This window comes from Brachionichthys hirsutus, chromosome 5, assembly GCF_040956055.1.
Source record: "Brachionichthys hirsutus isolate HB-005 chromosome 5, CSIRO-AGI_Bhir_v1, whole genome shotgun sequence".
Taxonomy (NCBI): Eukaryota; Metazoa; Chordata; class Actinopteri; order Lophiiformes; family Brachionichthyidae; genus Brachionichthys; species Brachionichthys hirsutus.
Genome location: NC_090901.1, coordinates 7521843 through 7549492, shown reverse-complemented (window position 1 = coordinate 7549492; position 27650 = coordinate 7521843). Strand labels below are relative to the sequence as shown.

At 46.6% G+C, this 27650-nt stretch overlaps 1 pseudogene; it reads left to right on the top strand.

Annotated features, from left to right (window-relative positions):
- The window catches only part of LOC137894421 (transcription factor SOX-6-like), a 65453-nt pseudogene that overhangs the window by 19843 nt on the left and 17960 nt on the right, over positions 1-27650 (top strand).

Genomic DNA, 27650 nt, shown 5'->3' with positions numbered 1-27650 from the left:
GTTCGTTTGATGAGAGACAAAATCCTTTAATTATGTCTGTTGGTGGTGAAATAGTCTGGATGGGGCGAGTGTCTCTCCACGCTCCTCCAGTACACAGGCCGTCGTCACCTGGAGCATTTATGGATGTCATCTGTACTTAATTACATAAATGTGTTATTCCTTTATTATTAATGATCCCATTTGCTCTAATCAACTCATCTTCTTTTTGGAAATGAAGTTAGAACAGTACTGGGCCGGTGCTGGTCAGATGAAGGGACTTCGACACACTGGCTCTATTATTGATCTCGTCTAATCAGAGACATTGACATTAAATCCACCTTGAACTCAATCACAAAAGCTCTACAGTTAAAGCCGACAATCCTCCGGTGGTCAGCGCCCGGAACTGCTCCGATAGTCCCGATGAAGGAGACTGAACGCCGGATAGCACAAAGACAATCATTCATATTTAGGTGGTTTAGTTTCGAGAGCCGAGGAATTTCCTCTCCTTTTTAGAAGCAGGATTTTCGAGAGAAATCAAGTAATGAGTTTTAACCCTGAATGAACGCCTCCACTGAGAGCCTCACAAATACTTTGTGTGGCGGTAAATACATAGAGCTCTTCAGTTTGACGGGATCTCATCCAATATTCCTGTTTATCGGAGAGAAAAAGCAGCGACTTGTTGACTGTCGGCCACAAAGCTCCAGAGCCGCCCCTTCGCAATGAAATCCAAGTTAACGCTTCGGAATTTCAGAAAAAACAAAAACGTATTTTCTTGCCATCGGTGACGAAACGGGCCGATCTGGGGGTGACTGGCGCTGTTAGTGAGTGTTTCTATTTTTGGAAAAAGAGCCGGGATGAGGGAATCTCTGGGAGAAAACAGGGCAGTGTGTGTGTGTGTGTGTGTGTTCACATTCCACACGGATGACCTATGACAGCGTCCTCTGTTTTCAGCACTTTTTGATGATCTAATAAGAGTCCGGACAATCCCAAGATTGAGGAACCGAGACAGCCGTTCCCATACGAGACTTTAAAACGTATTTATCAAGAGAAAGTAAATGAACACGTGTTCTTTTTACACGCTAAAGTTTTCCCGTCAAACGCCGGTTCGGCTCGATGGATCAGACGTGCGAGGCCTCCGGTGCTTCGGAGTTTCACCTCTCTTTTTTTCTCTGTGGTTCTAATTTAGTACAACTTGGATCTTATTTTGAAAGGTTTGCCCACAATTTTACACTTAGCTTCAGCTGTTGCTGATGACACTGTGTTCGACCTTGAGTTTCACCTCTAGATCGATCGGTAAATATTACGCTCTTGTTTCTTCCCTCCAAAGATTCTCAGCTGACAGCAAAACTAGAATTAAGATCCAAGCGGTAAGACATGAGACCGCCTGCAGCTCCTTGCTCATGGGAAGGAGGGAATATTTTATTTTTGCGAGGACACCGTCGCTAATGTTCTCCTTCCACTCATTAAGCTGGAGGGCTAACACGGACGCTCCGTCCTTTCCTTTCTCTCTTCCTTTGTTTTCTTGTTGGGACCGTCCAGCAGACAAGCATTCCAAAGAAAGCCCTCCCTCTGGTTCGTCTCTCTTTCTTTCTTTCTCTCTGGTATTTCCCACTTCCTCAGTCCCATCCAGCTGGGACGACTGGAGATTTTACACCCAATTGGTCCGGTGGAAAGCCTTTGTTGGAGCCCTTCTCTCGCTCCACGAGTGGCGGAATGGACCTGGGTTGTGAATGGGGCTTTGTGTCCTGTTTTTCTAAGAGGGGGCCCTCTTTCTCCCACTCTCATCTGTCACAGGTCCCTCTCCGTCCATGCTCCACAATGCCCGATTGTTTCTGCCAAGTCGCCAGGTTCCAGGCCAGATCTGAACACTTCCCTGCCAAATTCCGACCCTGGTTTTCCTTTTTCTCCCACTCACAAAGGGATTCTAAGTTACTGTCTGCATGTCTGAGGGACTTTTAGCTAGCTGTCCACCACCTACAGTTTATTTGTCAAATGGCTGTAAAGATTCCACCGGGCAGGGACGGACGGAGGACAACACAGTCCTGTTCAGGACCGACCTCCAGGGATTGATTCCCAAAATGGGATTTGCATGCATAAAAATGATAAAAAGCATTCACTTCTCAAACAGCACACTCCACAGTGTTTGATCCGTTTGGCCCACGAGGGGCGAAGTGTCTTCGACAGGAAGCGGGATGAGTTGGTGTTTGTTGCTGAGCACAGGCAGAAGGTGATGCGTGCAGAGAAGAAACTGTCAGTGGAATCTCATCAGCGTGTCAATGTTTGCTGAGAATGACTCCACTTAGTGATTATTCAGTCATTAAATTTCATTTTATTAGTCCTGTCAGCTGCGCCTTCGGCTCTAATTCCTAATTTCTCCTGCGTCTCTGATACTGTCGGTTTTAAGAACCTTGGTCCCGCGAAAAACCCAAATCTCTAAAACGCTTCAGTTTTCAGAAGACAATTTTCTGCTTATTTTCTTCGAACACTCCTGCGTCTTTGTGAGGGACCATGCTGGACCATGCTCCAGTAGATCCGCAACCCGGTAACGGACAAAGCGTTTCAGAAGATGAATTAATGTTCTCCACAAGCTCTTTTGGAGGGGCGTGGCTTAGATCAGGTGCGCTAAAGCGACTTCTAAAAGGAAGAGGTAGATGTTCTGCTGCGCCCAGAAGGCAATGAACCCCTAGAGATTTCCAAAGAGTTTCTCATCTAAATATCACAAATGTGATTCCTACCATGACGAGGGCGTGACGTTTACCGTGTTCCTGCTCTCGACCAATCAGAACTTGCCATGTGAGGTGACTAACAAACTCCCGTACAGTCGCAGGATGAAACCGTATCAGCGGCAGCGATTTATGGGGATGGCCATTCCAGGCCATGTGAGACCCCAGTTCCAAGAAGCTGCCCATAAACACAACACCAGCAATATTGTCATCTAAATATAGGATCTGCTCTGCCCTCTCCTTCCTCTGCTCCTCCTCGCTCCAGTGTGGATTGCAGGAGTCAATGGTGGATTAGTTATGTGCTGTTTGTTGGTTGTCTGGGGTCTTATAATCTCGTGTCCTCATACCGCTGCCTAGGGGGGAGGTTTGAGAAACTCTAACGGACACCTGTTGTCATTCCTGTCAGTGAAATTAGGCTAAGGGAGATTAATGAACTCCCAACAGATGATTCCGGAGCTCGCAGCAGAAAACTCTTCTTTCCCTGTCTGCTCTAAAGTGACGAGCGGCTTTGATTCATGGATTATCCTCATTGCAGGTTGTGTTTTATGTGTGTGCGTGTGTGTGTGTGTGTGTGTGAGCAACGTAAAGTCTAGTAAATGCCCAAAACACATGTGCTTTAAACGGCTCGCGTGCGACTGATCTGTAATTACATCCTCAACATTCATGCATCTGCTTTTTAAATAAAGTTATGGCTCTGGCTATTCAAATTCACCATCCCAATTTTGTTCATGCTACTTTAGTGTGCACTAGGAGGCGTTTAAAAAAAAAACATTTCTTGGTGGATTAAATAAATAAATGTGGCGTTGGTGTATGATCCTGGCTGATCTGAGTTACAAAACAAACTGCATAAGGATAATAAAATACAAACGTGTCCTTTTATAGTTGCTTTTAGGCTGAATTTAAACTCAATTAAAACTGTACTTTTGACATACGTGTGAAAGCTTTGGGACGCTCTTGATGGGTCGCTTTAGCTTTCTTCATCCTCTCCTCTCCTCTCATCCCAATGAAAACCATTTCCTGTCTCCCGTTCCAGAATGATGTCTTCCATGCGAGCGACACCTCCGTTCCACCCTCTATCTGGGGAGGAGGAAGCGATCAGTCAGGACAGCGCCGCCTGGGCCGGCAACAAACAAGAAGGTGTGAAGGAAGCGCCGTCTCCTCCTTCACATAAGCAGCCCCCCCTGGACGAGCTGCAGCCGATCAGGGAGAAGCTGATGGATGCTGAGTGGGAGACCATGGTGCCGGCTGCGATGGTGAGAAGTGAATCGACCATATCTGATCTTGAAATATGTTGCTGTAACTCACATCTCAAACAGGAATGTACAGGGTGTGCCAATTCTCATGCATAGTGATGCTTGTGCACAATTGAATGCACATACATGGGAAAGCCTGTATGCACACACACGCTGTGTGTTTTGGTGGTGGGTGTGTGTGCTGCAGGCAGTGCTGCCGGCAGCCCAGCGAGGTTTCTCCTCCAGAGAGCTGTAGCCTCCGTTCGTCTTATCCCCACAGCCTTTATTGTACTGCTGTGTGTGTTTGTGGAGAGGTCTCGGTTTCCTGGCTCCGGGTTGTGTTGGTCCCGAATGGAAGAGGCCTGTTTGACTGCCTCCGAGGAAGCAGGAAAGTTCCTAGAATAAAGTTTCCTCAGGTATCCGTGTTGTGAAGGAATACATTTGCACTTTCCAGTTAAAATTCTGTTTCATTTTTGAAAGAATTTGAATTTTCGACTTTTTGTTTATTTTATTTATTTTCTTCTAATATTTTTTAACCCTGACCCAGCTAGATTTCACGTCTACAGTTCTTTACTTCAAGTCTTAATGGAAGCTTAATGATTTCCATGAGTACCTGGACACACCTGGTGCTCCACGCTCCACTGCGGCGGATCACATTAACATTTCAGCATCCTCGCCGTGTCCACGGCCTCCACAGATAACCGAGGCGGGGACCCAGACTCCATCGGACTCTCAGATGATTTCCTCTTCCCTATGTACGTCTTTCACACTGAGTCGTGACCATGTCCAGTCACCAACCGGGTCAGGGATCAATCAACATCACACGGGCGGTCGCAGTCTTCTGCAGAGTCCGAATGTGTGACCTTTGGGTTCAGAACCTGATCCGACCATCCGGCTTCCCTGCCTACGCCGCGCCACTCGCTTAAGTCCCGGGCGTCTTTACGCACAGACCTGAAAAAACACAACCCACGAGTGACACAGTGTCTCCTAATCCTCATTACCGACGCATCTTCCGCTTAAACACAAAGTGCACAGCGGGGCGTCCTGGAGCCGTTTCAAGGGCGTCTTAAGATCCTGCTGTTAGCCAAAGCCCCTTGTCTTTGAAACATAAGCTTCCCAAAGTTCTTGGAGATCCCCCCCGCTCTGGAAGGGGAGGAGAAAGGATCCAGAAATAACCCCGGTGTTAGAGCACCTGTGCCGAAGTGTCTGTTGTGTGGGACAATGTGATCGTCTTGAAGGGCTTATCTTCTCGGTAAATATAGACGGCTGCACCTCTCACTTGACTGGTAGCCCGACAGCGCAAACAGCAGCGGGACGGTACCGCTCCAAATACGTCCACCGTGCATTATCAGTCAGCTGCCTCCTGTTAACCTCATTGAAAGAGGAATTGTTTCAATTTGGATGGAATAAAAAAGATTTCCTGGCGTACCCCACCAGAACTTTATCTTTCCTTTCCAACGCTGTGTATAAATCTCCAGCAGGAATATTTATCCTGGGACAAATATGAGAGCCGGGCCACAGATAGCAGTTCAAACAATCGCATGTAGGTAGGATATGCCTCAAAGGTTCTGACCCCGGTTCTGGTACTGTTTCCTCACAGGACAATGAAAGCAGTAAAGGATGCTCGGTCTACTCTTACCGGGCTAACTCTACCTCCCCACCCAAGCCGGAGGAGTTCTCCAGGGATCGCGGGGAGCCGATGATCGGCCTCACCTTCGGAACGCCGGAGCGCCGCAAAGGAAGCCTGGCGGATGTGGTCGACACACTGAAACAGAAGAAACTCGTGGAGCTGACCAAGACAGAACAAGACGGTGGGTCCAATTCTCCATGTGCGCTTCTGGTGGATTTCGGGTTTCGTGCATCCGCTAGTGCAAATGAATGCATTGCGATCCGGAGTGAATCTAAACAGCTTCTATTGAGACGCTCCAGCAGCACAGGATGCTGAATAATGATCGAGTGCTTGTTTTTGCAGCCAATCAGATTGAATAATAGCACAAAGCAGCAATCAGCGAACATTTTACTACACAAAGAGAGAAGAATAGAGTTCTAGTAAAAAAAAAAAGGAACTTAAAAGGAGTCGTCCATCTTCAACAGTGGCTGTTTGTCTATGGATGTGCTAGTTTGTCTGATGGCAACAGGAACACTGCCGCATGGAGTGGTTGGGAATGTGGCCGGGAAGGACCCGTACCATTCTAGAATCATCTTGTGCTTCTGCCTTTAAATGGTTGTACTGATTGCATTTTGCGTTATTGCATCATTGCACAAGACGGTGCGGTGACAACAACACAAGCTGCATTTTAGCAGGATAAAATATGTGAAAAGACGAGATCCACGCTCCGATGCTCCGATGTTTTTTTTCCTGGCCCATAAAATGGCTTTAAAACAAACTACATTCTGATTGACGTGCATCCTCTGCCGCACAAAGGCAGAAGAGCCTTACCTGTATTTGGTATTATGTTTTCCATTCAGAGCACATCTAAAATTACAACTGATAGTTCCCTCGTTTGTTAGATGACAATATCAAACAGTGAAAACACGGGTTTCCCTTTCTCCTCTGGAACGCTCACACCAAAAAGAGTCTCCCAGCATGCCTCAGCTCGCCCCCCATCCCGCCCCGCAGCCAGCCAGATCTAAAACCACCCCACACCACTCTTTACTCTTATGTACACATAGTAATCATGACGATATCAGAGGAAGGCTTGATGTCTCTCATTTAAAGCCTTTACTTTGTGATTGACGCGGTAAGGAAGGAGGCAGAGTGGGACAGCCAGAGGCGCAACACAGCCTCAAGTTTCTTTAGTTGAAAGAAACGCATCTTTGCCTCTTATCTAAAATAGAGAAACGGGTTTGAAAGGTGAACCGTACGCATGTGTGTGTTCAAAAGTATTGAGACACCCTCCTGTCAAATCAAAGGCGACAGGAGTGAAAGGAAACGCCCGGGGTCAACTTGAAGGCCGCGTCTTCTTCCAGCTTCAGGTGAACGAGACTCGTCCCGCTTTGAATCGGCTTTTTAAAGCGTCCGGTCATGTGAAGACAGAAATGGATGTTCCTGTTCGCTTCCAAAGTATCCTTCACCACAAAGGATAAAACAGAAAACACTTAGGGAACATCGACTCACGCTGGGTTAAGCAGCGCTGCTGGCCCAGAGGCCCGCTGCCATTGATCACGCTGCAGACACGTAGCTAAGAGAAAAACAAGCAGGATGAACACGCAGCATAACCAGGCGCTCTGAATCATAGCGCTGCAGCATGAATAACTGAAATGCCTTTCAGGCGCCGCAGAGGGAATACAGTTCATCTGGAGCTGAGGGCTTCCTTACGTACGGAGAACGACGAGCGCTTCCGCTTGTTCCCTAATGAATTTCGTTAAAACAGAGGTGATCAATGGACGACAGAAGCTGAGTGCTTCGTTAAGTGAGGCCTCCCTCAGTGGCAAACATCCAAAACTGTTAAGCAACAGCTATTCGTTAATTTACTGAAATGTTGTTTTTGCTTTTCGATTACAACTTTTATTGTGTGATGATGGGATTTCTGCTTCTCTACCATTCAACTTTAGGAAACCTTTGAAATCGGTTTTGGCATCCGTGTTTATCAGGCAACCTCGCCCACATCCTGGTTTAAAGTGAGTTCAAGGCCGACCCGGTAATTCGGCTTGAACCGGTTCCTATGTGGACCTTCTGCATAAAAATCCAATTTAATTACGCGTTTTCTGTCTCTTCACTCGTATTTGTTCACTTAGAATCTTAGACTGACTCTTAGAATATATTTTCCCTCCAGAATCCTCTTTGTACGACCGGATTTCATCGTTTGCATTCAAAATTCCAAGCACATGAAAGCCTGAACAATGCGTCCTCCGCCTCCTGCTGATACCGGTCCAGCCAGCTCATCCTTCCTGGGTTAGATTGACTCTATGATCAAATGGATCAGACCCTATTAGCCACTCAGCTCACTTAGCCTAGCATGGCTGACCCCTCTGCGTGCCGCAGCCCTGAGCTGAAGTGCGGCCGCTGCCGTTGTTAGCCTTTGCGTCGTGCTCGCCCCCTGCCGACATGCTGTTAGCTGTCTGCGGCTCAGAGAAGCCCTAAGTGCCTGCGACAGCTCTAATGAATAGACATGGCCTCGCTTTGCTATGTGGAATACACGCCCCCCCCCCCCCCCCCCCCATCCAACTCAGCTTTTAAAAGCTTTATCAAGAAATCATTGAGATTATGTCAGGCAGCCATATTGTTAGTTAGTTACTGCAAACACATCCTGCCTGGACTTTTACTGCATGCGAGCCAAGTGGGTGAAGGTCTGTCATTTCTGTTATTGTGCATTTGTGTTGGGCTGCACCTTTGTTCCATACAAAACGTGTCCTCTGTGCTGAGCTAAGCACTTAGCACTCAATAAACGGGTTGGCTGGTTCCTGAATTAAATGTTGAAGGCCATAATGAGGGAACATCAGAAGAAGAAATTTGGGCACCTGACAGGCATCCTGCGTTCTGGAAACACTCCTCTGTCATTTTGCAGCTAAAAATAAGAGATAGAGAGGATGAGAAGGCAATTCTGTATTAAACAAAGACAGGCCTCGAGCATTGCTGCCGACTGCGAACCCGTCCTCTTTTGTTGAAGTTGAATTTTTACTCGTTGGGGAGGAGTGGACGGATTCGACCGGCGCAGATGTACGACGCAGCTCGCTCGGCTTGGACGACTGAATTACCGTTATCTGCATTGTTGAACCTCCTGGGCCTCGAGCCGCCGCTAACGAGGCCTGGCATGGGCAAGGCGCATTCATGCCAACTTAGCCAGCCGGAATTACTGCACAATTTGCGTGTTTCAATTGCAAATGAGATCGGGCTCAATTCCCGCCGCGCTGAGCTCCAGACACCTGTGTGTGATTTACCGACGTGACCCGGCAATACTTAAAGTGGGCCGGTCCGTTGTTGTCTGAGATGATGTTGGAGCACTTCTCCGGTCACCTCTGATGACTCACGATCGCTAGATTTGACAATTCTGGAGCAACAGACTAAAGCATAGGATACATTGCATTCATTAGTATTTATATAACCCCGCCCCCAAACAACCCAGAATCCTTCACACCTCCCACCACGTGAAAATAGACACAGTGTCCGATCTGGAATTTCGATCTGCGCGGCGAACTGTCCAGTTCGGTGTAACTAACACGCCGCCTTTTGTTCCGTGTGTTTCAATCTGTGCCGTCCGGTCCGGACCGGTCTGCATCGTGCCACGAGTCGAGCCGAGGCCAAAGCCGGGCACCCGGATGGTTCCACAGCTGGAAGAGGAGGTCACCCTGCTCCTCTGTGACAGGAGAGACATTCTGCCCGGCTTCACGTTGTTCACCCTAGCCGCCGTTACCGCTGCTCGAACTGTGCAAAGTATTCCTTCTTCTGTCCTCTGCTGATTCCGCATAGACGCCTCGCTGATCCTCGGCTGCAGTAAAACATTATCGACGAGATTCAGAATAAATGAAAAGCAATTAAGCTATTGGTTTATTATTAAGGCCCGGCCTGGGATGGGTTTGCCTCCTGTCCATTTTCGGGGTGAGAGGGCACCGCGGCGGGTGAAGAAGCACGTGGTGGCACCGTAAACGTCGGACTCTTCCTCTGTAATCAATAGGGATCTCTTTGCTAATAATCGGCCACAGCCAGCGAGACGCGACATTCTCGGGGCATTCTCCTTCTGGAAGCAGGCCAGCCGACATATGGCAGGAGCACCTGGAACGCGGTTTGCCAGAACAGTTTTGAATGTCATCCAAAAGACTCGGCTTAAACTGTGATTTTTATCAAGCGCTCCTCTTCTTCTTTAACACGGGTTTCAGTCCAACTGTTCACATTCACCGCCAGTCCAAAAAGAACTTCCGGTGAATCACGACGGGGACCGGGGCGCAGGCGAGGCGGTCCAGGTTCGGGTTTTCTCTTTGGTCAGCTAATTGTTGGATCGGCACAGACTGTCCAGCGACCGTCTCGGCTCCCCGTCTCTCCTCTGTGACCTGAACCGCGGGGTCCGCCCACCGGCTCCCCTGAGGGCCCGACTCACAACAGCATTTCTATTGTGTCTGAACCACACATTGCGTTGTATCTGTGTGTGTGTGTGTGTGCATGCGCTAAGTGGGGTTTCATATATCATGCATAAAGGGGAACCAGAACTCGTGTCTTGAACTGGTGAGTTGGATCCTGCGTTTGACAGTTTTCCACCCGGCATGTGAGAAACTCCAGGTTCCATTTGTTCAGACTCAAAATGAAAAATGTAAAATGTGTTCTGGGCTGCGGAGCAGAGGGGTTTCCAACTCCATCTGAAGAAGCATTGAAATGCGTGGTAGACGAGATTCAATCAATCCGATCTGAACGCAAACGTTTCACTTAATGGATCCCTTTATTGAAAAAAAGGTTTGAAGTGTGTACTTTATTTAAAAATGCAGGATGTGCCATTAACCAGTGAATGGACGTTCACACTGAATCCAGGATGGCCTTGTCGCCGCATCGAAAGCCTGCGCCATTCCCGTTTTTAAAGCTCATCAGGCGTCTTCGTGACTGAATCTCCGCACCTCTTAAAAAAAAAAAGATTTCAGGTGCAGGAATTAGAAAAGCTCCGACTAAAATTGCGTTTCTGTTCTGACAGAACAGGCTGAGTTCTGCTGGAGGTTGTCGGATGCCATGTAGCCATGAAGCCTTTTAGACGATACAACTCCGGGAGGAGATAAATAAAAGTCTTCCCCTTGCTTCGTCTCCGCACCAGTTGATGACTGCCTTCAGTTTACACCCCTCTTCCCCCTCTAGCAGAACCGTTGCCCCTACGGGTGGGCTGCTGGGCAGGGGCAGAATAACGAAAGGAGGGCATCACGGGACTCTCCCGTCAGGAGGAGCCGGCTGCTTTCACAGGCCGTGTTCTGGGACAAGAGACTCTGGGTGTCATCTGACAGATGAAAATAGTGTGTGTGAAATGGACACGGTGCTAACACGCAGCCGAGCTAACCGCGCTGCAGTTTAATGGTTTTACAGCGCTGAGCGAGTCGCGATGGCAGATCCAAAGTGTGTTTGTGTCACAAAGTCAAAACTCCCTGCAATTACACGTCTCAGTCGCGTCTTTAATCAGTGTGTGTGCGTGTGTGTGTGTGTGTGTGTGTGTGTGTGTGTCGAACGCTCGAGGGCCTCAGAGTGCACCGGCGTTCTCATATCTGTGTGTGTGTGTCTGGCCTGTCTCCTCATGTTTGGACATATGTTGAGTTTTATTTCACTGAGACATCAATCCTGCTGGCCAGCTGTTTGGGCAGCTGCTCTCTCTCTCTCTCTCTCTCTCTCTCTCTCTCCCTATCTGTCTGTTATTGTCATTGTTCGTCTTTCCAGCGCTTCCTCTCTTCTTTCTTTCTTTGATATTCCTGTTATTTCTCTCTCTCTCGCTCTCTCTCTCTCTCTCTCTCTCTCTCTCTGTGGGGTATACAGCTGAAGTCGACACCACTGACATAAATTTGGAAGTGCAAAGTGTACCTGTCAGCTTCCATTTTCATGCATTAGGTAGCGGCGTTCAGACACCAGCCGTGTTTGGACTGACAACCGCCCGACGCTCACTAGAATTCTCGTTCTCGTAGCGTAGCCTCTAGAGGCCTGCCTCTTGTGTTCGAGGACAGAAAGCAGTAAAGGGAGTTGGCCGATGGTTGCAGTCAGACCTTTCCAACTCAGGCCACATTTTAAGGCCTGTTTGTGAACAAATATTAATTTATCCTTTCGCTGAATATTATAGTTTTTGCACACGAGGCTAACTGAGGACACATCAGGGGCTCAAACACTGAAAAATTAAGCGAGGATGAAAAGAAAAGCAATTCACCCCTACGCCGTCGAGAGAACTCTGAATACGCTCGTTCTCTCTTAAGGGCATGTTCCATTCCATTAGCAGCGTTTAAATGGAGCGCGTGGAACACCAAAGCGAGGCTGACTCTGCATGGAAGCCTGTGGCACGCTGTTGGTTTTGGCTCTGGTTGCGTGGAAGTGTTCATGCCTGCCTCCACCCCATCACCAACGTTCACATCCACACAAAGCAAGTTGCCTGTGGCTCGTTTAATAAACCCAAACTCCGTGTCTTGACAGGATGGCGTGGAGACAGGTAATAAAACCGTGTTTACCCTAAACACTCGCCGGCTCACCGGCAGCCTTGACACCGATTTACAAGTCTTTCTTTATCCCCTTTTTAGCACCTTCTTTTATGATCTCCTTTGCTTTGTTTTAGTACTCACTCATCTCGTCGCTCCCGGTCGTTTTCCTGCTGGAATTAACCACGTCCAACAATTTTTTTTTCTTTACAGTTCAATAGAAATTAAACACAATTATCCATAATCACACGCATCAATATCTTTTTTTCCCCATCGGGAATATTCTAATTTCCCCACTTGCGCTCTTTCCGAATGCCTTTCTCATCCTCGCCTTCCCTCTCTCCTCGCCCCATCCATCCGCTGTTTCCCTGCTCCTCTCCTCCACTTGATAAAGGAGTCGGCATTCAGAAGGAAGGAATCGTTATCCACCCTCCAATCTAAACAGCACTTGATTCCTTGGTCTTGGGGACAGATAGAGAGCCATCTAGGGTAAAACATCCCTTTCTCATCCCTCTCTACTTCTTTTTTTCCTCTCCTCCAACCCACTCTCACCTCACCTCTCCAATCCTCTACTGTCCGAGCGTCCGATCTGTTTATCGGCATCGGGGGTATAAATTGTGCATCTGAGTACAAGCGGCTGACTTATGCAGATGCATCCAGGACTTACAGGTTGTATTTTCCTCCCTAAGTGCTCCCATAAATCTCCGTCACTAACTTTGCTTTATAGGAGGCCCGCTGCATTGCTGGATCTAATCCTGACCCCATCCTCCAGCTTCCCTTTTCACCGGCTGTAAATATAACCCAAGGAACCAAATGTAGACAAATACATAGCCATCGGAGCCACTCGCACGTTAACTCTGAGAATGGATTAAATTGTACTGCATGATGGGGAAATTGTACTTATTACCACCATCCGTCTGGAAATACCCACTGTTTTTCCCTAAATATGGGAAACCACCATCGTATATTGCTGTTATTTTGAAGTTGTGTCCATCTTTACGCTGATCCCATGCGACTTCATTAGCAAGTCATAATCCGACTGTAAACAGGCGAGGCTTTAATGGACGCAGCGAGGAAGTGTCTTGACCAAACAATGGGGCCCAACGGAGCATTAAGCCGTCCACAACGGGCCATGCGCCCTGATGAATGCCTGCAGCGCCTTTTTCAGGATAAAGGCACCACAAATGAGCTATTGTCCGACTCAGCCGTTTTACATCAGCCAAGCCTTCAGGGGCATGTTTTCCACACATCACACAAGAATGTGTCCGTTTTGTGTGTGTTTTTTTTGTCGGCCTTGGCGACTGAGGCTCCGACATGAGGCCCCTGTATGACCATGACTCCAACGGTCATGATTGTGCCCACCGGCATCAAAGTGCACACGCAAACTCGTGCTGTCTCGTGAGCGTGAACGTGTGTGGTATGTGAACGCAGGTTAAAAAGAAATGATTCCATCATTGGCTGATTTGACGCCACCTGTGCTGATTGGTGATCAATACAGTTTGTGTTAATGATAAAAAAAAAAAAAACCCGTTTCATTTCAAACCACGGGGCCGAGGGGAGTCGTTGGGTCACGTTATTGTAATAAAAGGACTAAAGAAGATGCTCAACAATGCCGTTATTGTCCGCATCATGTGAAATGAGTCTCATCCAGAATGTGCCACATCATTTCCTGGTAAAGCTTCGGGTGGCGGGATGCAGCTCGGATCCTGCTTGAGTCGAGACGGAACCGAACAGGAACTGGATGGAAAGATTAGAGAGGCCTTGGCAAATATCGGTCGCAACCCAGTGCATTAAATGGAATTAAATTACTAACGCAATGGAAGTAAGGAACAAATATTAAAGGCACACTGTTGCTGGTAAAACACTGTCTGTCTCATTCCCAGAACATCCTTACTTGACACCCGTGTAATGAAACTCAATCGATTATCATTCTCACCATCAGTTGGGCTGTGAAATTCTGAGTTAACTAAAAAAAAGCTGTGCGCAACCCCCCCTGTCAAAATTTGAAAAGTTCCCATCGTTTCCATCCAGTTCACAGCGGGCCTCCGACCGAACAAATGAGACCTTATGCCGTTTACGAGACCACATGCCTCCGATGCGCGCTATCCTGCGGCGAAAAAACAGATGCCAACAAGGAGTCTGCTGCTTTTTGGTTTGCTGCTGGAGAATAAAGAGGGCGGACGCGATCCCGTGTTGTTGGACATTATCAGTTCATATAGTTTCACGGTTCTTTCTTTTATTGCCCACTTTCATCCTTTTCTTGCCATCAGTAACTGATTTTGTTTTCTTTATTTTAATTCATGAAAATTCTCAGCCTTGAGGAAATATACAAAACACCTTTCTTTTCTGAAGTCTTCCATTGAAAGTTAAACCCAAATATCTTGGTGACATTTCTATTTTTAACCTCAATATTCAACTGTCAGATTGCATGACAGAACATGACACTGCACTTTGTAAAATCTCTCTGCAGAACCGTCCTGCATGGAGAGGCTCCTCTCGAGGGACTGGAAGGAGCGCGTCGAGAGGCTGAACGCCAGCGAGCTGCTGGGGGAGGTGAAAGGTAGGAAAGATGAAAAGCCTCCACCTCATGGTGGCTAACATTAAGTGACATTAAGTGTTTGCTGCCAGAAGCAGAAAAAGGACCAAATAATTTCTGTCCCTTGAAATGTTTAGTCGTAAATGTCTGACACCTGCAGATCCGTTTTCTGGAGATGAGGCAGGAGCAATAAGAGCGTTCCACATGCACGCCCCTCTGTGTTGCAGAGATAAAGTCAAGCGTGAGATGCATTTCTGGAGCTGCAAACTGCAGACATTTATAAAGACTATTTTTAGGATTGCTTTTTGACCTGGGAGAAAGACAAATAGTTTTTACAATTTGTAATTCAGAAACTTTGTACTTAAAAATCGGATCTCTGATCAGCAGCTGTCGCTTTATGAATGCTTCTCTTCTTTCTTAACGGCTTACATATTGTGGGCCGTCCTCATCTCAATATGACCTTGTTCTTCTGTTAAGTATGGTGAATGCTTTATTCCTGGGGTTGCATGAGGACATAAAATGCTAAATGTCAAAATACTTTTGGGTGAAAATGAGTAACATCAAACAGGTTTAGCCTCGCTTCAGCTCTCTGGCTAGCATGTGAAAGCAATGAGAAAACAACGACTATTTAACATCGCTCTAATCTAACCTGATAAGAATAATTTTACACATGAGTCATCAAAGGAGGACGAAAACCGCTTTGGTGTCGATTTAAAGCATCAATAAATTCAGTTCCGCAAACCGGATCCGATCTGGATGAAATGTGGTGAAAAGATAGAAATCCCCACCCTACATGATTGTGTAAAATACCATAAATATCGGTCAATAATCAACGGAGATATTGAGGAACACATTTTGAAGCTCCATTGACTTCAAAGTTACAGAAAATGTCAAAGTGATCCAGAATCCAGGATCTGTTCTGGATCATCACCAAAATGTAATTATCTGTTTCTGATAACGTTTCCAGAAAATTTCATCAAGATCCATCTGTAACTTTTTGAGTTATGTTGCTAACAGACACCAGCAAAAACAGAACCTCCTCAGTGGAGGTAATAAAGTAAAGAGAGCTACATGCTCTCTTCTTAAATTCCACTGATCAGCCTTCAATACTTTGCTGTAACGGATCAATCGAGCCCATCGGTCAAAAGTCAACATGCACACACGCAGCTGTAAGTAACAGTGTGACATCACAAACACGCGGTACTGCTACTGGAGGTCCACAGCGCCTTGGGGAATCTTTAGTGGACATAATCTTCATTGTGGTAAATCCCAGCGCCGACGATTTAATTTTTGATTATTGGCAATGACTTCTAATTCTAGGCTGCAACCTTCTTAAAGACTGGGATGAAGCTGGGATGTGTGGTACATTAATTTCTGTATGTACATATCTGTGCAACACACAGATGTAATGTGCGATGGCTCAGAGGAAGCTTTGTGTGTCTGACCTAAATACTACACACGCAACTGTGTCAGTCTCCTCACACAACAACCCGAACCTGTGAAGAAGACCGGCGACCGCCGCCTTCCTTTTTCTTTAACAAATTCAATTTACTGGAAAGTTTATTAACGTTCACCAACGCACTTCAACATGCTCGTAAATTACATCACAGTTATGTATTCTATTTATGCACAATGCGTCTCTCTGTTGCACACAAACAGCTGTTTAACGCCTCCGTTCAGTTTTATGTTAATAATAAAAAAAGACTTGTTCAGTAATTGACTCTCAATCAATACGTTCCATTTATTCTACGAATGTGCTCTTTGCTTCCATGAGATAAAGTCAAAGTTTTTTTTTTCGGAATCGGGTTTATTCTGGGGCAGAACCTTTATATCATCTGCACAGTATCTTTGATTTCGGTGAACTTTATTTTCTGTGTGCACCAAACGTGAACGAGCGCCAGTCCGACCGGACGTTGTATCCTCCGAGGAGATGACGGCACGCTTCTATTGGTCTCTGCGGTTGTGGTCGGATGGGAATCCAAGCGTCGGCGTGTTGGTTGCGGTGTGACGCTTGTGAGGCGTTTATATCTTTGTGTATAGATAATCTCTTCTTCCGCTGCCCTCAGAGGTGAAACCAGAACGACCCGACCCGCATCCTGCTTTCGTGGTGCTTATTCAGAATAATGCATGCAGTTCCTCTTCAAACAGACAAGTCAGTCGTAGATAAGCCGGTCCACACACGCTAAGGTAAAGCTGAACGTCCTGGGACAGAAAGAGGTCTGGTAAATAAAGGAAATAGATCACAAGCAGCCGTTAGAAATCTTAAATATGTTAATGTAGTATAGGTAATGAACCGTGTTTAAAAAGAAACAACTTAGACTTAGAATACCGGTTTGTTCTCCTCGTGGGCACATCATAACGGCGGCGCGAGAACATCACAGGGAATCTTCTGACGGTCGGATCAATGCTTGGAGCGCCAGGAGTTTGGCTGCATCGTAGTTCCGACTCCAACAGGACAGCACGAGAAGTGAGTTTAGAATATTCAACCATGCATCTCTCTCTTTAATAAATACAGAAATGAAGCACATTGCTTCAACGCAATGCTCGTATGAAGACGAGGAGGAGTTAAAGACAAAAGAGTGATAGAGAGGGGAGGAGAGGAGAGGAGAGGAGATTCTGGAATTGGATGGGGAGGATGTTCGGGGAAAAACAAATAAAGAAGGAATGAAAGCATGAAAAAAGAGACAAGAAGAGGAGAATGTTGCCTTTGATACAGGGATGCTGAGGGGCAGTGTGTGGTGGTGGTGGTGGTGGTGGTGGTGGTGGGGGGGGGGTCTGGGGTACAATGGAGGCCTGACAGGACTACAATGAAGACTCTGTTAGTATGCAGGTAGTGTTGGGGCCACCCTGCAGCCTCCCTCCATGGCCCCAGGACAAGCCCTTACCTACACACACACACACACATTAATTTTCATGTGGTGTTCAGGCCTTGTCATCAGAACCAGAATTCTGGCCAAGTGTGTGTCCGCATTCCAGAAATCTCCCGGAGACCAGTTTTACAAGAAGATAGAACAAACAGCTGAAGAAAAGCGGGTCCAATTAAGCGCCAGAACTTTTATGAAAGCAGATCTCAATGTCCTAAAGTCAAATGTTGACATTTTATCTCATAATAAAGTAATAAACTAACATAAATTGATGTTTTGCGCGTGTCTCTTGCTTTGACTGTTGTGGAACAGACAACATTCCCGCCCCCTCCCGATTCTTCCGTGTGCCACACATCCATCAGCGGCGCTCCACTTGATCCACGATAGAGGTCGACTCCATAATTAAAGCATAATTCCATGGTCTCAGCAGCGCCGGCCCGTTTCCCATCTGAACGCTGAATCATAAACCTGAACCAAGGCTTGTAACGCCCACTTAAGGGTTAAAAATCCTTTAACACAAAGTGTTTTTATTGTTTATGGGTTCAGACACTCGGTGATGAACACAGAAGGCGTGTCGAGACTAGACCTCATAATAGGACGAAGGTGAGACGTCTCCTCAGGTAAATCACGCTACCTGGAACGTACGACTTCCCAAATGGTTCCGTACCAGGCAGCTTTTTATTTTTCAGCTCCTTTATTTTAGATGTGAGTTTTGGAGCCGTCGATTTCAAGCAAAAGAGGAAAATCTGGTTCCGTTCAGGCATCTGCGCTTTTATTCTTGTTTTTTTTTTTTTTGCAATCCTATAAAGAGAATAAACAATTCTCTGCTTTAGGCTACCCCCCACCCCGACACTTAATCCCATTCTTCTCTTGTAAACGCTGCTCCTCTCCATCCCCTGCAGGTACACCGGAGTCACTGGAGGAGAAGGAGCGCCAGCTTTCCACCATGATCGGTCAGCTGATCAATCTGAGGGAGCAGCTCCTCTCCGCCCATGACCAGCAGAAGAAAATGGCCGCCTCGCAGCTGGAGAAGCAGCGACAACAGATGGAGCTGGCGAGGCAGCAGCAGGAGCAGGTAGGCGACGACTCCCTGGAGTTCCCCGCTCTCAGAAGCGCCTCGGTTCTTCTCAGAGGCCCATTGGGTCCCGGGTTCACCTGAGCTGAACCCTTTCATATTCCCATATAGGTACACATGGCATGGTTGTGATCTGTCAGGGCTGATTTAAGCTCAACTCTCTCAGCAGACCGGTTTATGAGGAAGCACCGGTTTGAGGTCACACTTAAACTGGGAGTCTCACCAATGTGACCATGAAAACGGCGGAGATGCTGACGTCACTTTGGATGAAGGGAAGATAGAGAGAGGGCCGCAGCGGACAGGCGCCGGCTCTTTGTTTTACCGTTCATGGCACGCTGCTATAGGTCGCTGAACAACAGGCTCTGTTTGGACAAGTCCAAGCCTTCCATCACAACACATTCCACCTTTCACGACGGAGCCGGGAAGATGGAGAGAGGGAAAAGAAAGACAGATTCCGATATCAGCCAGTCATTCGGCTGTCGAGACTTGATAGGATCATGCCCTACAGACAAAGCCTGAGAAATCTGCCTTTAATGAAATATGACATTTGTGCAAATGGGGCGCCGCCTCCTTTTCAGCAGCCTGTAATTACATTTCAGAATAAATATACTAAACGACTAAAAGAAAAAGAGAGAGACAGCTGCGCAAGTTCGGGTCTCTGAGTGGGCGGGATCCATTTCACATCAGAGGAAGACACAGCAACCTCGTTTCTGATGAATGTCGACGGGTCCGGGATGGATAAAATGAAATGTCTAATTCTATTCATTTGTATTCTGACTTGAACACAGATTTTTTTATTGCTGAAATTCTTTGACAAAAAAAAGTGAAATTAAGATAAAAATCAGAAAGATTCAAATAAGAGTGCCGAATCAATCAACCTGATATTGGTGTGCAAAATGTTTTGTTTCATGCCTTTCTGTGTGTGTGTGTGTGTGTGTGTGCAGATTGCCAGACAACAGCAGCAACTTCTGCAGCAGCAGCACAGGATAAACGCGCTCCAACAACAGATTCAGGTAAGCACACACACACACACACACACACACACACACACACAAACACACACAAACACTCTTTCTGCCTCTGTCACATTCACCTTCAGATTTTTCTCGACTCACACTGTTTATTATTTTGAGGCTGCATGGACACAAACTAACGATATATCAGGTTCTGAACTCATCGGGTTGAGTCCCTTTCACACGTGGTTCTGATCTCGAACACATCCGATCCACATTCGACCATGTTGTTTCTAAAATATGTTTTTTCTTCCACATTCCATCGTTCGTGTCAGAGAAGCGGATCGATCACTTTTAATTATGAAAGCCGAACATCAAGTTAACCAAACCTGATCAGAGCCTAAATTCAATAACCAGGTTTGTGAGGTGGACGTGGGCTCGGGTCCCCGTCTTCCTTGTGTTTCTGCTGCCTTTGTGTTTCCGCCTTCGGTGATTGGAAAACAACAAATACATTCCTGCCCACCATTGAAGCCGCCGTGCATGCATGCACACACACACACAATAACACACAACGCTGACCCAGTAATTGCCCTGGTTGATGCTGAACCATTTACCGCTGCATCAATCCCCCTGCGATCAATACCCCAGGCTTCCTCCCCATCTCTCTCTTCCTTCCCCGTCGGTTTCAGCCGAGTGCTTCACCTTTCGTCGTCCGCCTCAGCTCATTTCTACGGTGCATCAGCAGCAGTGGCTGCGGCTGAAAGTCACGTGGGAACTTAGTGAGCTTGTATTTTATTAACTCGTTTGTCAAAGCGGTCGGCTTGTGGCTGAATTAGTATTTTGCGATTGAAGCAGAATCCGACGGGCTCTGCCCCGTTGTCAGTCGCAGCCGTTGGATCTCCCCGTGCTCCCGTGGTATAAGAACCAGCTAACGAGGACTCTTGGTTGGGTTTTTTTTTTAATATATATTGCGAGGCCCCACCCTCGGATCTTAATAAAGCTCGGATCGGACTTCGTTAGGCCTCTGAGCCACAGGGGAGAGCGAGCCCATAAACACAGGCTCCGACTCAGATCGTCTTCCACGCTCCGACGCTCCTGCTCCTGGGAGCAGCGTCTCATCACGGGGAGCTTCAGAGCTTTTCCCTCCATGCAGTTTAAAATGACCAAAATCTGCAAAAGAGCAGAAATTATATTCCACTGAAGAAAGAGTTCGAAATCCCAGGCCTGGCGGCTGGGGGCGGGACCAACTGGGCTGTTTCAAACAGTAACATCTCTGGTTTATCTCCTGAAGGGGGGGTTTCTGAATGATTCTGGCCGGGCTGCAGCGTTTAGCCGCTGGGGTTCGAGCCGTTTATGCTCAGTCGGATGTGTGTTGGCTTTAAGCACACAGGCAGCGGCGATCTGTTTTCACTTATCAAATCCAGACCCGAGCGCCGCTCAGGACAATCCTCGGAGGAGCTGACCGAACGCTACTGTTTCAGCAGGAAGAATAGGCCTCAGTGTGGTGAAGCCACGTTTCAGACATTCCTGTTGTTCTTCCTATCATAATTTGAAACACCAAATGCCGTCCAGATGGGAGAAAGAAGAAAGAGAGAGAGACAGAACGCAAGGAAGGGTTTTAGTAGAAACGCAGAACTCGCATTCCAGCTGTCGCATCCTTGTTGCTAATTAATTGCTGCTTTAAAATGTATTTTAATTTCACAGCAAGATTGATTTATAAGTCAGCCTTTTTTTCTGATTTATTTCTTTGAAATGGATTTAAAGCTGGATTTAAATTCTGTTTAAAAGTCGATGGCCGTTTCGGCGTGCTGTGTGTGTGTGTGTGTGTGTGTGTGTGGGGGGGGGGGGTTCAAAGTGAACCAGGTTTCCTGTCATGTGGTTTTAAACGGTGTGGAGAGACAGCAGGGGGACGTCCACGGGTTAAACAAGCGCTTCCGACGGCCCCACTCTGATAAACACTCACGGAACAAACACGTGTGTACTCACACAACAACTACACACAATGCACACACGTATACAGGTTGTTTATTTCACTGACACACACTCACAGTGATGGAGGGCAGAGCGGCCCGGCCCGGCCCGGCCCGGCGGCTGACAGGCATGTGTCTTTGTTAAGTCGGTTCCTATAATGGCTCTCATATGTGGCCCATTTCCTTCAGGCCCACAAAGGCGCAGGCCCTAACCGCACCGCCCGGGCTGTAGCTAACAGGCTAATTAATGACTGCAAAGCCGCACTCCTCCTCCTCCTCCTCTCTGTTTTTCGTTTATAACTCTTCTGTCTCTTCCTTTGCCTGACCTCCTCCTCTTTTTTAGTAGCATGGTGATTCCTTGTTTTTGCTTTTCTATTCCGTCTCCTCGCGCGCTAGCAGCAGTTTGATTCCGTATGTAGTGAAGGAGCAAGGCATCATGGGAGATGTCGTCATTGTGAGACGACAGTTTTATTGATCATGTTCAATGATTTCACTCCTCGCTCACCAACGACAGAAAACTCAAGTCAAACTGAATATTCCCCTGGCTCTCCTCAAACCTTTGGATGATCCATTAGACACAATTTACACGGCAACCTTATAAAACCATCTTAGAGTTTACAGCGGGCTCTTTAATCTTCGTTTCACCCCCGTGGACCAAAGAAGGACGCTTCTGTCTCGTCATCAAATGTGCTGACCTAAACCTACGTAAAGGCAAACAGACAAAAGCACGCACACACACACACACTCACAGACATGCATAAGAACTAATGGTGCAGGCAAATGGCGGTTAGATAGACGCGCAGCTCCTACGTCAGCACATAGCGCCTCGGACACAATGATTCGGAAAGCCGTGGGAGGCCATAACGCGGATTGGACTCAGCAGCTATGGAGAATGGCTAACTCTTCGCTGCAGCGTATTAACCTGTGTGCTAGCCCACGGAAAGACGCTACAAGCATACAGTAATTCTGTGTGTTTTAATTAACATGGCCTCCGGCGCCGTTGTGCTCACATGGGCGTAGCGGGATGATCAAAGAACAAACTGAGCAATGCAAATAAAGTTTATTTTGTTAATAAAGTTGCATCAAGTCAAGTCTGATCACCAGGGGGCAGAAGGGGGATGCTAGCGGGTGAGGCGGGTGAGGCTACCTCCAGCGAAACGATGGACAAAAATCAAGGGACACAAAGTCTACCTGCCAACTGTTCAACCGGTTGAGTAAATATGTTTCTTTGTCCCTCTCTCTGGATCACATCAACATACCGATGCACCACATATAGACCTGTGGACTCGTTGCCCCCCAGCCCTGTTGCCCCTTCACAAGAGAGCTGTTAATTCTGAGTGTATGTCTGCCTGTGCACACACACACACACACACCTACTCCTGGTGCTAGGTGTGTATGTGTATGTGTTTGGTGGGCAGTTAGAGGAAGGGGCCCTGGTGTTTTCTTAGGGCCCCAGCAGCACCACCGTCTCCAGTCCATTCATCCATCGCACCCCCTCCCCTCGGTAAAAGAAGATCTTTGTGTGTTTGTGCTGGTTGAAGCAGCCCCAGTCAGTCCCAGTGTTCCCAGAGGAATACAATGAATGGGGGCATTTTGTCCCAGTCTATAACTTCCACAGACCCCCCACCCACCCTCACGTTTCTCTTCTTCTTCTCCCTTTTTTTTAGCCATTCAGACACATTCTTGATTTTATTCTCTCTTCATTCCCTTTGTGTGTGTGTGTGTGTGTGTTCGTGTCCCTTCCAAGCCGTTCTTTTGTGGAGGGTGATCAAAAACCTTGTTGTTCAGGTGATGAACACATGTAATGTGACAACTGTGACACACACACACAAACACACAAACACACACAGATCCTTATTTTAACCTTGACCCTTTGATGAGGACCAATGAAATGATCAAAGATGTCCCCAGAATCAAGATCCAGAACTCTGATTGGTTCAAATAAATTATGTCATTTATACATATTTACTGCCGCCAAGGAGGTTCTGTTTCAGATGCCGTTTGTTTGTTAGCAGGATTACAAAAGACTGGATGGATTTTGTTAATAAAAGTCTGAAGATGGGTCTTGGTCTAACTTAGATCCCATTAAGAGTCCGGATACCTGTCTGGATACAAAAACAACTGGATTTTCCCATTTACTTATAATGGAGGCTTTTATAAAAATCCCATCTTGTAAAATCTGCATTCAATTCACTCACCAAAAATCAGAGTCATAAAGGGGTCCGATATGAACTGTCATGAAAAATGTCTTCTGGTTCTGATCCAGAATGAAGTCAGGAACAAATATTACATCTTAACATTAAAATGTAATATTTTACAGAATACACAGAACCTCCTTGTCGTTAATGAATTGGTAGTAAAAGAGATGATTGAAGCTATGGCACTGAGCGGAGGAGAGGATGGAAACGTAGAGAAAGAGAGGCGTCAAGGAGCGTTGATGAGGAAGAGAAAAGAAAAAGAAAGAGATTTAGAGATTCACTGGAAAACTGGGAAAAGGTGATGAAAGACAAGAAGGGAACGGGAATTAAGAGGAAGATAGTAAACATCCAGAGGGACTGGAAGAACGACAGAAACAACAGACAGTGACTATAATAAAATAAAATGTCTTTGTAAATACATTCAGACGTTTGGACATGTCATCACTTTTCCTGCTTCCGTGTTTTCCTCCAGGCTGCTGCTAAGAAATCCAAATATTAATGAATGTGCTTATTTTAAATGATGCAAATGGACCCAACTGAAATAACGAAGGACGCCTGATGTGAAATATCACTTTGAAAGTGTGACGAGCCCATCAGTCAGCTTGGACGAGTGAAAAGACAGACAGAGAGAAAGACATGAGAGACAAACACTTTTACAAGAGAGAAGAAAAATAAAAGGAGTGAGATGAGATTTTCATTTGTCATTCTTAATTTCCTCTTTCCTTCTTTCCCCTCACTCGCTTTCTTTTTATTCATGTGTTTTATTCTTTTTCCACCCATTTGTCTTTCTGTGTATTCCTTTTTTCCTTTTTGCTGCTGTTTTTGAAATGTGTTTATAATAATAATTGTATTAATCAAGGTGTTTTGAATACAAAACAATGTTTCTCTCCTCCCCATTTCTCAGGTTCAGGGTCACATGGCTCCTCTGATGATCCCGGTTTTTCCTCATGACCAGCGTTCCCTGGCCGCCGCTGCTGCTGCTGCACAGCAGGGCTTCCTCTTCCCACCAGGCATGTCCTACAAGCCAGGTACCCCCACAGCATGCTAAACACATGCACACACACACGCGCAATAAACAATTTCGCAACATCCATTGGATTCTGTTGAGTGTTTCTGGATAAACTCCAAACTATTTGACAGTTATTGTCCAAGAGTTTAACCACTTGTCTCTTGACTCTCTCAAACACGCTAACGCACCGACGTGCACACAAACACGGAGATCTCAGGCCATGTTAATGAGGTGTGTCCGGAGAGGAATGCTGTGGAAATGAGCGTACAGATTTACAAGCCCTGCTCATTCACATCAGGAACAGTGCATTGGACACAGCGAGGACAGGAATGTCTCTTTCATGGCGTGCCGAAAGCGAGTCGGTTTCACAACACATCTGAAACATGACATGTCACACACTGACACACGCCTTCAAGTACGTTGTCCTGTTATATGCCGACCATGCAATTTACAAGTGAGGCTGACACGGACTTACCAATCACATGCATTCCCAAAAACACACCTTTAAGAAACGGATACGTGTTGCATGTGTGAGCGGTCCACACGGGGTTCGCTTACGTGCACATACGAGCTGAAACACACACTTCATGCACGCCGGTTGCTCGCTGTAGGTGTGGAAACACCACCTGCTTGCTTCCTTCCTCTCTTCCATGCATTCATCCTGCATGGTGCTCGCCTGACGCCACGCACCACTGGCCCTCCATACCACGTTTGGAATAATCCATGTTCATTCCTACTGCATGAACATACATTCCCACAGAGAGGGAAAAATGGAGACAGAGATAAAAAAAAAAAAGCCATTATTCTACAGTCTCCCTTGACTTTGGCCTGTTTTCAACAAAGACTCGGACATGAAAAGCCTTTTAGAGACAAACAGCGGGGGTTAAAAAACGGTACTCGGTATGCATTTATGGGTGCATCCCAATGAGAGCGCGATGGACTCTGCTTGCCCTGGTCTCGGCACCAGTGTGTAAATGAGTGCTAGAAAGCGCCCGTGACCCAAATTACATTGTAAGAACCTGAGAGCAAGAGAAGGAAAACACTGGAGACAAAAGGCCGAGACAAAGAGACAGACAGACGCTGGCTGGGAGTGAGGAGCAGGTTAGTTCTTGTGCAGAATGCTTCCTCCCCCACCTCACCATTAAGTACGTGCCGTTTTGTCTTTTTGACAGGTGAGAATTACCCCATGCAGTTCATTCCCTCCTCTATTGCGGCTGCAGCAGCATCTGGACTCAGCCCGTTACAACTACAGGTAAGGTCATTACCATATGAAAAAAACACACACACACACACCTGCATGGGTGTGGAGGTTAATGGGAGTGTATTTGTGTGTGAGATATGCTTCGCTCTTACCTCAATTCATTTCCCAACATGCACGCAGGAAACATGTGACTGGCAAAGACGTTTCACCATTAGTCACAACTAAAACCTCAAATTGCCTGTCTTGTCTCAAAACATGAGCCAAGCAAAGCATTTTCTTTCTACACTGGAGGAGATGCATCCAACACGCTATCTTTAGCGTTGTAAAAAGAGATTACATCATGTTGAAGCTGCAGACTGTCAGAATGAAGGCCAGCAAAGCAAGCTGGAGAAGTGGCTCTTTATCTGCGACGATGTCTGGAATGAGCGTTTCACAACCGAACAAACGGCTTCTGCTCGGCAGCAGCAACAAAGAGGTCGAGCGTTTGCACACGGAGAATGTACATATGGATCTAATCCTGAGGGCGGCCAGGACCCCAAGACAATTGCACAGAAGTGGGTTGATGAATAGAAAAGAGGCTCAAGATAAGGAGCAGTGGCAAACTAAATAAAACTCCTACTTAATCCAACCTCACCCCGAGTAACAAAAAAAAGAAAGAAGAAAAACTCAAATGTTTTTATAGAATTAAACTGCTTTTGTGCAGCTGACTCAAAAAGAAGAGAGATTTGATCTATATATTTTTTATAAAACTCTACATTTTCCTCTGCAACGGTGCCATTATCTTATTGTTTCCTCCATGGATCAATAAGTTGCAGCAAGGTGTAGGAAGTGGAACATATATTTCAATCCTTCATAAGACTTTTGGATTCTTTTTACAATCCTGCTGCCACAAATATACAGTGACGGAGTGTGAGGTACAAAAGCAAGCTGCGGGAGGCCCGTCGTGCATTAACGCTCCCAGTCTCGTTTCTCGATAGATTTGAATGAAGCTAACTTCCTTTAATAAACCAACGTGACGCCTCGGTTGAAGACAAAGCGCTAACATGCTAGCGCGCTCATCTGCAGCCTGTCAGCTGTGTCGGACAAAAACTGTTCTGATGAATCACAGAGGAATTCCGCCCCACCAGCACAACACCTGGTCCGGGCAATTCATCAAATATTTTATTGCTGCTTTGACACCTGTGGTTTGAAAATAGCACTTATCCGTAATGGTTATCACGGGACATATTTACAAAGAAAAAAAAATCCCGGCTTGAAACAAAACAAAAAGAAAAGACAAATTAAATCAGTGCTCCCTAAAGGCGGTATTGAATTCTCCAACACGATCCTGCAGCACCTTCTATCAGCGGGAAGAACAAAATCTCTCAAAGACGTTTTCACTGGCAAACAATATCGCTTCATCACGTCAGTCACTTCCACAGCAAGGCTTTTGGATGCTTCCTGAATTCTTATCTCAGTTTATTCAATCTCAATTGTGCTTTTTGCTCATCGGAGGCCTCATTAGTGGCTTTTGACTTAGCAGAGCGCCACGCTGCGCCGAGGAGATTCGCAGCCTATCTCCTCTCTTGGCTTTGAAATGATCAAAAGAGTCTTTTACCTCCGACACGAGTGAGAGGTAAGAGGATGAATGATGTCGGAGATGCAAACGTATTCACGTCTAAACGCTGCCTGAGACCGAGACGCAGAGGGGAACCTGAATGAAAGAGGAAGCCTCTCATCACGGTGCAGGTTGAAACCCGGTTGCAGACAGAGCGAGTGGCGCAGCGTGAAAAGGCTGATTATCGGAGGAATGTTTGGGAGACGGAGGCGCTTGTTTGGACATTGTTTT